The sequence below is a fragment of the Myotis yumanensis genome, unplaced genomic scaffold (genome assembly GCF_028538775.1).
Source record: "Myotis yumanensis isolate MYYU_CA2020_CCGP unplaced genomic scaffold, mMyoYum1.0.hap1 SCAF_11, whole genome shotgun sequence".
Lineage (NCBI taxonomy): Eukaryota > Metazoa > Chordata > Mammalia > Chiroptera > Vespertilionidae > Myotis > Myotis yumanensis.
The window spans coordinates 22,641,301-22,655,272 of record NW_027223762.1 but is presented as its reverse complement, the minus strand read 5'-3'; the positions used below and the strand labels follow the sequence as shown (position 1 = coordinate 22,655,272).

Below are 13,972 nucleotides of genomic sequence, written 5' to 3'. Positions count from 1 at the left end.
TACACTTGTACAACCATCACAACAATAAAGACACAGAACATTTCTATCACTTGAAAAAATTCCTTAATGCCCCTTTTAAGTCCATCTCGTCATCATCTCCAGGCTTAAGTAAACACTGATGTGCTGTCAGAACAGTTTTGCCTTTTCTAGAATTTCATGTAAATGAAACCATACAGTATGTACTCCGTCCTTTGTATCTGGCTTCTTTCACTTAGCATGTTTCTGAGATCCATCCATATTGTGTTTATTATCAGTTTGTTCCTTTTTATTGCTTCCATGGCTTTTAAAAACTCCAGTTCCTCTGAGATTTGGAAGGAGGGTGAGGCAAAACCTAAAGAAAGCACTGTAGATACTGTGCAAAGAACATGTCACCAGCTACCTGATCATGTCCCATTAAAAGCTTAATACTATTATGCTAAGGTAAGAGAATTTTCCCCTTGACCATACAATAAATATTTCAGTTAATGTTGCAGAAATCAGAGGGAGTTCATGTCCTATCTGTATTTGACTTCCTGAGATGAAGCAAGGGCTAAAGATACCTTGCTTGGATTTTGTCATGATTTTATGCTTGATTGTTTTACTACAAGACTGATTTCCAACATACTGGCAGAGATCACCTTTTTAAATTCAGCAAAAAAGCCTGGGGGGAAAATAACTGCTATTCCTAATCTCAATCGTTTTTCAATTACCTATGACAATAAAATAAGTTCAGGGCTACATGATTTTACTTCTAGTTGTTCTCTGCTCTCTCCTCCCTCCTAAAAATGGTTCCAGATTACAAAAAGCAAATTAAGAAAAATATCAGGTTTCATGAGGCTTTGAAAATAAAGTCTATTTATAGATCTGATTGCCACATTATTTTAGCACTATGTTTATGAGTAGTTTAGTGAAGTGGAACAGAACATGATGCTAATGTATAGTTATAGTCCTACTAGAGGCCTGGTGCACGAAATTCGTACATGGGTAGGGTCCCTAGCCGGCGATCTGTGGGGTGACCAGCGGGGCGACTGGGTGGCCCCCAATGACACCCGCCTTGGCCAGCCTGGCGCTGCCTGCTCACTGGCCCCACCCCCCACCACCAGTCGCCTCCCTCCATGGGGCGACAGGTGGGGTGACTGGGGGGTCCCCACTGGCACCCACCTTGACTGGCCTGGGGCCTGCAGGCTGGGGGCAACTCCTTCATTGAGCGTCTGCCCCCTGGTGGTGAGTGCACGTCAAGGCAACCGATCATTCCGCCATTCGGTCTATTTGCATATTAGGCTTTTATTATATAGGATTATCCATAAGTGAATTTACCCTGGGGCATGGTAGTAGTATGACCAACATATATAGAATGTTTCATATTTAATGCTTGTCATGATATAATCTATAGCCAAATCAGTATGAAAATCACCAATATTCCCGGCAAAACAACTCAAACACTGATCAGTCTTGCTTGGTGGAATTAGCTACTGCTTGACAGAATTAGCTCATACATCAGTCTGGTCCTAAAAAGTAGGATTGCTGTACTGGTACTTCGCACTATTGATAACTCCTCCCTTGCTGAAACTCTACACTTCTGTTGACTCTCAAAGCACAAGCAATTAAAACACATTCACATTCTTTTTCCTTCAGACTCTTACATTCAAGAGGGAAGTGGGCTCTCCAAAACAGTTAATTAGCCTTGACTCAAGAACATAGCATCTGCCCCCTGATCCAATCACATTGCTTTAGCAATCACTTCTATTTTTTAAAACATGTTTTGACTGATTTCAGAGAGGAAGGAAGAGGGAGAGAGGGATAGAAACATCAACGATGTGAATCACTGTTCATCTGCCTTGAGCCCACAACCCCCGGCATGTGCCCTGACCAAGAATCAAACTGGGAATTGAACTGTGACCTCCTGGTTAATGGGTCGATGCTCAACCACTGAGCCACTCCGGCTGGGTAATCACTTCTATATTGTGCACCTTCATGTCCCAACCTATTTTTACTACCTACCTATTAGTTTATTACTCATCCAACCACTACACACTAGTCACTATGTTCCATCAAGTATCTCTCTTAACCTTCATCCTAATATTGAGCATAGTCTCGCTTTGTCTCGATTATCTAATTGTCTCCTATTTGGGTTCAACTCATTTCAAATCACCTTCCTTCAAACCACCCTGAGGATTACCATCAGCTTGATTTCCCTAAAACATATCTTAAGTGTCCCAAAAAGATGTAATGGTTTCCTAGTCCCCAACTGACATTAAGCACAAAATATCTAGTCTGGAACTTTCCTCTCCGCGTAGGCCTTACACAGGCCAAGTCCATCATGCTCATTTCCCACCTCACAATCAGTTTTTCCTACCTTCTTTTGAGCTAACCTATGAAATAATAGCTCCTTTATGAAGACATCCCCCAACCCTTCATCCCAACCTCTCATCACTCCTATACAAGTATCCGTATTCCTTTTAACATTTATCCCCTCCTACCCTACCCTGTAACATTGGCACCTAGCAGGTACTGAGTAAAACACACACTAAGTTAAAAGATACTTCAAGAAAGGATATCCTAGTCAGCCATTCCAACCTTCCCCCAAAAAATATTTAATTGGCAGAGAACTAAAAATTTATTGGAACACTGGTTAATCTCCATCATCTACTGTAACAATTAAGTACAAGCAGTTCTTGATTTTCAGCAATTTTACTGTTGGTGTTTCACATTTAAAGCACCCAGCCAATTACATCCACTTACTCCAGAGAGAGGGCACACTAGTGAATTTAACACTTGGTTTGTCCAGTTGCTCTGCATAAAGCATCCCCACCCCTTCAGAACTTTTTGAGAAACTCTTTGGCTCTAAGCCACAATCCATTCAGTCTAGCTCTTCCTAGGGGTCCTTGGGCTTACAATTAAGGAAAGAAGTAAGACCAAGCTGTAAAAAGGAAGAGTCTGGAGGAAAATATACATATTCAAAGGATTGTTTACCTTAAGTATAAAGCTCTGTCTCACCCACCCCCACCTTACTATTCAAGTACTAGGCTTCCAAGCATTCACTTCAATCCAAATATTTTTGGAGTTATTTTATTTTTTAAATATGTATTGATTTTAGAGAGAGAAGCGAGAGGAATAGCAAGATAGAAACATCAATCAGCTACCTCCTGCAGGCCCCCCACTGGGGATTAAGCTGGAAACCCGGGCATGTGCCCTGGCCAGGAATCAAGCCAGCGAGTGACCTCCTGGTTTATGGGTCGACGCTCAACCACTGAGCCACACTCCCCAAGCTGGAGTTATTTTAAAACTGCCTTTAAATTAAAATGTATAATGTCATTTTACAGATACACCATTAAGTTAATCCTTAAAACCCATAAACACAATTAACACAAACATCAGAATGCTAATGGCAAAATAAATTGGTATTTATGCCTATAAGATCTTATCATTAGGAAAATAGGGCAAATGATAATAGCAAATACACAAAGAGAGAAATTCAAATGGCCAAAAACACATAAGAATGTTCACCCTCACTAGTAAAATGCAAATTTCCTAACAAGAAAATTAATATGAAGATACAAAATTAGACACAATGAGCCCAGCCGGCATGGCTCAGTGGTTGACCGCTGACCTATGAACCAGGAGGTCACAGTGTGATTCCCAGTCATGAGACATGCCCAGGTTGCAGGCTGGATCCCCAGTGGGGGGTGTGCAAGAGGCAACCTATCAATGATCATCTGTTATCATTGATATTTCTATGTCTCTCTCCTTCTTCCTTCCTCTCTGAAATCAATAAAAATACATATTTTTAAAAAGTCACAATGAAATAGCATTTCTCTTTCATCAGAATGAAGGATGGGGGAGATGGTTAATACCAAATGTAAACAAGGACATAGAGCTGTGCCATCTCATGCAGTAGCTTCTTACTAGCCACATATGGCTAGTCAGAATTTGAAATATGGCTAATCCAAATTGAAATTTACTGATAAGTATAAAATACATACAATATTTCAAAGATTTAATAGGAAAAGAGTGCAAAAATAACTCATCAATTTTTGCTAAAATTGTTTTGCTATACCAGATTAAATAAACTATATTACAATCAACTTGGCTTGTTCCTTTTTTGTTAATGTGGCACTAGAAAAATTTAAGTTACATGAATGGCTGACATTGTTTTTATACAGGACAGTGCTAATAATGACAGAAAGCAACAGAAAGTTTTACATACCACTGCTGGAAATATATATTGGTACTTTGGAGAGAAATTTGGAAATATCTAGGTACGCTGTAAGATGAGACTAGCTTACAATTCAACTATTAATACTCCTAAGTATGTGCTGTGGAGAAACTGTCACACATACATACATGTAAATTATGTTTTAGCTCCATTGTTTATAATTACAAAAATAATTCAAATGTCCATCCGAAGAGCCTAGACAAAATGTGTTATAATCATACAACGGAATACTATGTAATATATATGTAATACTATTTTTAAAAAAGGAATAGAGCAACAAAACCTCATAAAAATGTTAAATGAAAATGCAAAAAAAGAGATTCCAAATATGATCATGTACAAATACTACAAAATCTCTTAAAACAGTACACTATATGTTATTCAAACATAGATACAAGGGGGTGGGGGAGTAATGGGGGGATAAGGATACATATGTAATACCTTAATCAATAAAGAAAAAAACTTAAAAAAATAAAATTTTTTTCCAAATTAAACAAATATAGATACAACATACTTATATGGTGCTCATATATGTGAGGGTAGGCACAAAATTTAGGATAATAGGAAAGAAAGGATGGAATACAGGAAGATTATATATAGAAGGGCTTCAACTATACTTTGGTGTTCATTATTCCTTATAACATTTTTATGACTGCTATGTTTTTAATACATGAATTTGTATACCATGTATAACATTAACTGGTTATACTTTATGGTTTTGGGGACATAAGCAAAAACTTCTCAATTTCAACCATGTTAAAAGCAATTATCCTTTGAATAATATTACAGAGTGTAGGAGAAACTACATATAAACACCAAATATATAAACACCAATTTTATACCATAACTTACCACTACAATGAGAAAAAGGAAACAATATGTACATCCTAGATAAAGAGTCAGCAAATTTTCTTAAAAGAAACTAATATATATTTGGAGCTTTGCAGGGCCATACAGTTTCTGTCACAACCACTTAATCCTGCCATAGTAGTGAAAAAGCAACCATAGATAAATATGTAAACAAATGAACATGGCTGTGTTCCAATAAAACTTTATTTACAAAAATAGGCAGCAGGCCAAATGTAGCCAATGAACCACAGTTTGACTCAGTGGAAATCCAGCTTTTAAAAATCAGTAAATCCATTAAGTGAAAGTTTGCAATGGTAACAAAACATGCCATGAATAACCTGGCAATTACAAAAGAGAAAAAGTTCCTTGTCCACTGAGACATGTAGCAGTCATCACCTCAACTCTGTGACCAAACTTAGCACCATATTAACATTTAAAAAAAATTTTTTTTAATTGATTTCAGAGCGGAAGGGAGAGGGGGAGATAGAAACATCAATGATGAGAGAGAACCATTGATCAGCATGCTCCTAAACTGGGGATCAAGCCTGAAACATGAGAATGTGCCCTGACCAGGAATTTAAATATGACCTCCTGGTTCATAGGTTGACACTCAACCACTGAGCCACACCGGCTAGGCCATCAGAGTTTTGATAAAAGTGATAAATACAGTTATAAAAATATACTAAATGTGAAACTAGTAATTTAAAGCCTTCTTTGGGTGCTATAAATTAGGTCTCTTAGGTTGTGAATGGAACTAGTGTTCATTTTTATATTAGGGCACTGAAATAAATACACAAGTTGATTTGCTTAAAAACATCTGTTCACTGCAACAAGCAAGATCACATGACACTCTGACTCAATGATTCACAAATGAAAGCAAAAAACAAAAAAAACCAAAACCCATTATGCATTAAAATAAAAACAAAGACCAAAGATCTCTCACACTTAAGTGTGCAATGTTTGTGTGAACTCAGCAGGAGATATCTTTACCAAGCTGAACCATCACTAGGAAAGAAAAAAACTAAGCATCTGCTTGGTAGCTAAATGCAATAGGACATTCTCATGCAAAAATTTAAAATGCAGGAAAACAAAAGCACAACTTTGAGTAATAAACCACAGTTATGGAATTAAGGGAAGCATTAACAAATATACAGAAAGACCAATTTCAGCACAATAAACTAAGTCAGCTTGGCTCCATCAGCTATCTTCAACAGGATTGCCTAATAACCAGAGAACAGAAGTAGCAGTTACAAATCAGTTTTTTCAGACACTATTGATAATTAATTTTTCAGCTATACAGTACTCACTAAGAACAGAAACAGGGTCTTTTCCAAACACAAATCACAACATATATTTTATATGTATGTCTCAAGTCATTCAGGCCAGATTTGTTAAAAATCCTGTTCACCCTGCTCCCATTATCTCACCTTTTCTCCCATTCTACTGCCCAGGAACTCATCTACTCAAGGTTGAACAGTAAATGGAAACACCTGAAGCCCCCAGCTTTCTTCATGCCTAATATAGCAATCTATCTCTGGCTTATTTTTAAAAAAATATTTTTATTGATTTTTTGAGAGAATGGAAGGGAGAGAAACATCGACATGAGAATGGAACATCTGCAGGCTCTCCCCTGCACACTCCCTACTAGGGATCGAGCCTGCAACCCAGGCATGTGCCGTGACTGGGAATCAAACCACCAACCTTTCGGTGCATGGGACGATGCCCAACCAACAGAGCCACATCACTGGCCAGGGCTCTTTATTTTTAATCTTAAGTAGAACAATATTTCCCCCTTCCTACTTTCTCTGTTCATATTCCAGTTTTTGTCCAGTTACAGAAAAACTCTTCTCTCTCTCTTGTTAAAAATAGTGAATTTCTGCCTGGCCAATGTGGTCCAGTTGGCCGAGTGTTGTCCCAGGCACCAAGTTCGATTCCTGGTCAGGATACACGCCTGGATTTTGGGTTCGATTCCCAGTAGTGGGCATGTAGGAAGCAGCCCATCGATACTCCCACCTTTCCCTCTCCTTTCCTCTCTCTGAAATCAATAAAAACATATATTTTCTTAAAAAGTGATCCAATTACAGCTTTTAAGTAGTTCAGAAAACACCATAGATCCTAAATTTTCCAATCATAATTTAAGCCACCACAAAGAAACAGAGTTGTAATGTAAATTAAGGAAGACTGCTTGTTATCAAATGAAATATCTATGAGGGCAGAGATTTTGTCTTTTTTTAAAATATATTTCTTTATTGATTTCACAGAGGAAGGGAGGAGAGATAGAAACATCAATGATGAGAGAGAATCATTGATCGGCTGCCTCCTGCATGCCCCCTCCTGGGGATCGAGCCTGCAACCCAGGATGTGCCCTTGGCCAGAATCGAACCTGGGACCCTTCAGTCCACAGGCTGAAGCTCTATCCACTGAGCCAAGCCGGCTAGGGTGAGATTTTGTCTGTTTTGTGCAGTCTCCAGCCTGGAATAGTGCCTCGCATATTAGAAGGCACTCAGTAAATGTAAAAATAATGATTGGGGGTAGAATTTACCTATAAACCAAATACTATTAAACGATACTGAATTCTGTACTTTTCTGTGGATTGCTAGCCTGGAGTAAGTAAAAGTAATAGGAAACCTCTCGTATCTATACTTGATCTCCCCTCCCATACAGGCTATTATTTAGAGTTGTTTTGAGTTAATTATTTCCTCTTTGTAAGGGACAAAGAAGGGTCACCTGTGTTCAACAGATAACACCAGTTAACTCAGAGTTGACTGCTTTAATTAGAAGAGGGGAAAAGCAAAACTCTTTGCCAAGAAAGGTTAAGCACCCATGAGCAATATGGATACTCCTAGATTCTCCTACTCAGAAGAACATCTATTAACTATCTCTTTTCAATGTTAGGAGTACACTTATATACATACCTACATCAAGAAAACAAAATGTGCCGAAACCGGTTTGGCTCAGTGGATAGAGCGTCGGCTTGCGGACTGAAGGGTCCTAGGTTCGATTCCGGTCAAGGGCATGTGCCTGGGTTGTGGGCACATCCCCGGTGGGAGATGTGCAGGAGGCAGCTGATAGATGTTTCTCTCTCATCGATGTTTCTGGCTCTCTATCCCTCTCCCTTCCTCTCTGTAAAAAATCAATAAAATATATTTAAAAAAAAAAAAAAGAAAAGAAAACAAAATGCAATTAGATTTAAGAATCAGTGACATTACTTTCAAGCTTTAAAGTTCTCTGAAATGCGTCAGAACTTCTTAAATTATATACCCTTTATCAAACCTGCTTCTTCTCAGGTACAGTAGTCTCCCTTGATCCATGGAAGATCCATTTCTAGATCCCCCAGTGGATGTCTGAAGCTGCAGATAGTACTGATTCATATATATGGGCATTTTTCCTATCATACATACATATTTTAAAGTTTAATTTATAAATTAGGCACAGTACGAGATTGACAATTGAATTATAACAAGATACTGTAATAAAAGTTATGAGTGTGATCTCTTTCAAACTATCATATTGTACTGTGCTCACTCTTCTAGTGTGATGATGTGAAATGATAAAGTGCCTTCGGGATGAGATGAAGTGATGTGGATATGATGGATAAGAGGATAATTTACATAGTACTAGGAAATGGGTCTAGCTTTTATCACCCTACTCAGAATGGTGTGTAATTTAAAACTTACGAAATGTTTTTTTCTGGAATTTTCCATTTAATTGAAATTGGGAAAAGCAGAACTGCGGATATGGGGGGACTACTGTATGTACTACCTATAAACAAAATCTATTCACTTGTTTTTTTCATCATAAATTTGATTATACCTGATAACCACATTATGAAAGTGTTCCATGAAGGAAACGGTTTTTCATGTTTCTATCATACAAATGCACTTTTCATTCACAACCTATTTTGAAGTGGAGGACATTCTACATAGAGAGAGAGCACAGCAATACTACCAACGGTCTTATCCTTCCTCTATCACTACCAATAATTGGTCCCATAACTAAGAGTAAAGACAAGTTCCTTAATATCCAATAGAAGTCTGCCAAGGTTTGTCTCTCTCTCTCTCTCCTTTAACTATCACATCATAGTTGATCTTTTGTCCAAAAGGATACAAAACAAGTTTCCAACTAGTGTTACGTTTCTAAACTTTAAGATCTTTAATTTTTAAGAAACAAATCAATTTAAAGCTAATAAATATAATCGTGGATTTCAACATACCCCAAAAGAAAACTTTGAATTCATTTTATTAGAAGTGAATAATAAACTAATAAGTAGGTTATAAAAGCTTTAAATTGGTAAACTGTGCTTTAAATATTAAACTGTGTTAAGTATCTAAATATATTAACTTAAAATATTATAGTTGATTAAGATAACTTTGTAAGTTAAGTAAGCTAATTACAAAGGGAGTCATTGTAAAAGGTATATGTTGTGACAAGAAATAAGATACTAGCATAATTAAATTAATCCAAAAAAAACAAATGTTATTTGTTTTTAACTTTTAATTGATTTGAGAGATGGAGAGAAACATCGATTTGTTGTTCCACTTTCTTATGCATTCATTGGTTGATTTTTTAAAAAATATATTTTTATTGATTTCAAAGAGAAAGGGAGAGGGAGAGATAGAAACATCAATGATGAGAGAGAATCATTGATTGGCTGCCTCCTGCATGCCCCCCCAAATGGGGATCCAGTCCACAACCCAGGCATGTGCCCTGACTGGGAATTGAACTGTGACCTCCTGGTTCATAGGTCGACACAACTACTGAGCCACCCCTGTGAGGCCATTGGTTGACTCTTGTAAGTGCCAGGGATCAAACCCACAACTTTGGTGGATTGGGATGACACTGTAACCAACTGAACTAACAGGCCAGGGCAAAAGTTATTTTATGTAAACATGTTACCAACAAAAACAAAGACAGATTATGTACCCTTTCTTTACCCATACTTGTTAGAGCAGCTGCTAGAAGCTAACAAGCTGTCATTTTATAAATTTTATGGCAATCAAGCAAACACTACAAAAACCAGTATTTCCAAAATCTACCCTACTTTAACTTTCACTGTTTAATTTGCGTACAGGATAGGGAGATGGGAAGTATTTTAGGTTATAATTCCAGAGTTTACCCAGTTTGTAGGAATCTTATCTCAGTATGCCCAATTAATTCATTATCTTAACCCACAATTTTGCTGATACCATATATATATATATATATATATGTATATATATGTGTACATATATATATATATACACACACGTTATACACATTCTATAAAAGCGAATATAAATATCAGTATTGTTTCATTCCAAATTCTAAAATTAGTTCACTTAAGGAAAAAATAAAAAGAATAATTACTGAAAATCCAGAAATAACCGTATTCCCCCAAATTCTCTTACTACTAATTGTAATTTTATATTTAAGCTAAATATTATTTTAATGAATTTTCTTTTTGGAATAAAAACAAAACACGTTATTATAACTCAGATACTACCAGCTGTTTCCCAAATGAAAATCTGTGAACTTGTAAATGGCATATTTCACAGGAAAGTAAACTACCTTGTTATACTTTAATAAGTTAATTTTATTCACCTTATTAATTATCTTAGGACCACTGTAGAGTTAGAATTATATTATTTTCTATGCTAGGTAATGTAATAAAATGCTTGTTATATATAATATACAAATATTCATATAACGTAAGTAATATTTGTAACTAACACCAATGAATGTGGAAGGGGGAGGGGAATTCACTCTCAGTATCATATAAATGTTTACCAACCCATTTACAAGGGCATGTCTGAAATCCTTCCACTATTGGCTCAGCCAGTTCTTAATGAATCTCCACAATTGCTCACTATCCCATGGCAAATTCTACTCTTCCAAAAGTGCCACTGAATTTTAATTCAAGACTCCATTAAAGATGTACATTATAGGAAAATAAACTTTCAACAGGTGTCACTCTTTCTGATCACGTCAACTTGTGAATTAGGTGTTCTTAGAAACAGCTATTTAGACGCTACACCATGCCTTCAGATGATGTAATCTTAAGGAATTTGGTAATTATAATATGTGAATTACTAACATAAATAGTATTCACTGACATGACTGACTGTCAGATAAACTGAAAAGGCTTTCACCTATTCCTGGAGTCTTCAAAGAAATAAGACACCCAGTATTAAGAAAACAGGTGTTGAAAGCTCTGCTGGTCACCTCTAAGGGAATTACCACAACGTGAACACATCCAAAGGTTAATGTACAAGAAACTGGATAGATCTTGGCTAATCAGTATGTAAGATCAAATAAAAATACTACTCCATCTTGATACTTCAACATAAAAAACCACTGCAGAAACTGTGATAAGACGTTATGAGAGCAAAAATAAATGAAGAGGAGCAAACACAAACAAGCATTAAAAAGAGACAAAGAAGACATTGAGAGAAGGTTAAGCAGCTCAGTAAAATTTCGGATAATTCCGGAAAGAAAATCTGTTGACTAAAAAAAAAAAAAAAATTCTGTTCTACATACTTTTAAAAGTTCTACTAAAACATTTGTAATACTCAGGAGGCAAAAAAAAAAAAAATCTTTTAAAAATTACCATTTTAACAGTATAACTTCAATTATACACATATTTTTAAAAAGGTTGTACATTTGGAAAGGACTATAATAATTAGAATAACTTGCCTCACTATTTACTTAGAAATGCTCTATTTAAAAGTAGGCCAATAATAGGAGCTCTTCTATTGCACAACAGAGAAAGTAAACGAAATGTCTATTAACATTCAGTGTCGATGGCATGTTTCTCCATCTCCTAGAACATACTGATTTATATTATCTACCCTGAACAATTATCACTTCTACATCCATACAGTAGCTCAAATAAAATGAGTTCCTGTGTTAATCCCACAATAAACCTCAGTAATTCTCATATCACAGTTGCAAACGTTTGTTAAAAGAAAAAGAATGTTTTTCCCAAAATAGCTATATAACACAGACTACTCAAATTCCTAAATAATCCTTTTATAAGACTCCTGCCAACTTTATTTTGATACATTAAACACGTAGAGCCTATTTTAAAAGGTCTTTTAACTGTGACATCATCAAAACACCTACCTAGCTGTTCTTAACGTCTTGTTTTTAAAGTTTTCGAGTTGTTTTTAAGCCAACTTGAAGACTGATGAGTCTGAGCCACTATCAAACGCTTAAGAAGCATTTTTGCCAAATAAGATGGGCGAATGTTCTAGTTCTGCTAAATCTGACATTAGAGGTCATGTAACTAAAAAAAAAAATTAAGTATTTTCAACCGTCATTGAGCCCTTCATTTTAAATATTAATTCGGTGTTACTTTCACAGTCTACATTTGGTAATATAATTTTTTAAGGGTGTTAGGCTCAGTTACATTATTTAAAAAAAACAAAAACCCACTGATCTGCCACATAGAGCTGGCGCGTCTACTCGCCATGGGCCTCTGGTGCATACGAGTACTGACGGTAGAAATTTCATGTGAGAACTTCACTGGTTAAAAAGAATGACATCCGAAAAGGATTGCTGGGGAAGGCGGGGAAGAGAAACCCGGAGCCTGCTGAGAAGAGAAAGAGAAACGATTTAAAGCCATTAAGGGGAAGAAGATGGTGAGACCCAGTGACAGAAGAGGGAGAGAGAAAATTTAACAAGGAAGTGAAGTGGAGCGCAAAGTAGGGCAGAAGCTGAGGAGGAAACAAATGGGAAAGGGTAGTGTTTTCCAACAGGCATGCCCCAGGAAGGGACGAGTTAGGGCCTGGGGCTGCCCCCGGGCTTTCACTGGAGATGCTCGCAGCCTGAAGCCGAGGACAGGGGCAAGCACTTGACTGACAGGCACTGGAGCAAAGGAAAATTCCCTACCGCCAGCCGCTCGGCGCCTCGGCGGAGCGCGGAGGCGGCGGCTGGCGAAGGGGCCTACCCAGGAGCCTACCCAGGAGCCGGGGCCGGCGCTCCGCTGCCCCCGGCTCCGCGACGCAGGAAAAGACTCGAAGGTTTGGCGGGCAGAGGCCGCGGCCGGAGCTCGGCGACACCCGGAAAACGGTTCTGGGCCTCGGCCGGGCCCTCGAGCCGTTTCCCCCGCGCAGGACGCCGAGCGGCCTTACCTGAAGCGAAGAAGGAAGGCGAGGTCTAGGGCGTCCGCTCGCGCCGCCGCAGAGCCCCGCTGCTGTGCTCAGCCCAGGCTTCCAACGGAGGCGCGACCTTGCTTCAAGCCGCCGCTTCCCCCTCGGGGTCTCGGCCACCGCCTCCGACAACTCCGGAGCTGTTTACACCGTCGGGCCCCGCACGCCGCCGCCGCTGCCGCCTTTTCTCCACCCTAGCGCCGTTGCCGACTCGGCCGCCGCCACCTCCTCCGCCGCAGCCTCGTCTCTCTGGAGCATCTTCCAACCACCAAACCCTGAGAAACAAGAGACTCCAACCGCGCCGGCAGGAAACTCCCCCGCAACTGCCAGGGGGACCAGGCGGTCAGAGCACCGGCGGCTTTTCCGCCATTGAGCAGCAGCCGCTCCGCTCCTTCTACAACCCCCCTCCCCTCATCTGGTCCTTCCCCGCCCCTAGGCGGGCCCCGCCCCCAGTTCCGTCCTATTGGGACGCCGCGCGGCCTCTCGCTGTCCTCGGTTTGCTGAGCAGGTCGTCAATCACCGCTCTACCGCCCACTCCGGCTGCCCCTTGTACCTCGGTACTGAGTTTTCCCCGCCTACAATATTTCCATTGGGCATCGGGGACCACCTTCAATTGGCAAGGTCAACTATCCATCAAACACCGCCCACTGAGTGAGACCCAACCCTTTCTTACCATTTACTTCATTCAGTCCCGCCTCTGCTATACCTCCCGGACCTCAGGGACCAACCCAGCCTGCCAGCCATAAGTAGAAACCGCCGTCAATCAAAAAACACCCACCTGCGCTCCGCCTCGCAAAGC

The 13,972-nt window shown here is 39.1% G+C and overlaps 1 protein-coding gene across 3 annotated transcripts in view; it reads right to left on the bottom strand.

The window, feature by feature from the left end:
- PPM1B (protein phosphatase, Mg2+/Mn2+ dependent 1B) overlaps positions 1-13,583 on the bottom strand; it is a 69,511-nt gene extending 55,928 nt beyond the window's left edge. For all 3 annotated transcript variants that reach the window (XM_070429125.1, XM_070429126.1, XM_070429124.1), the window contains exon 1: positions 13,156-13,583. The gene's annotated coding sequence lies outside the window, so the exon portion shown is untranslated. The remainder of the gene's footprint in view (positions 1-13,155) is intronic.
- Between the last annotated feature and the right edge of the window lie 389 nt (positions 13,584-13,972).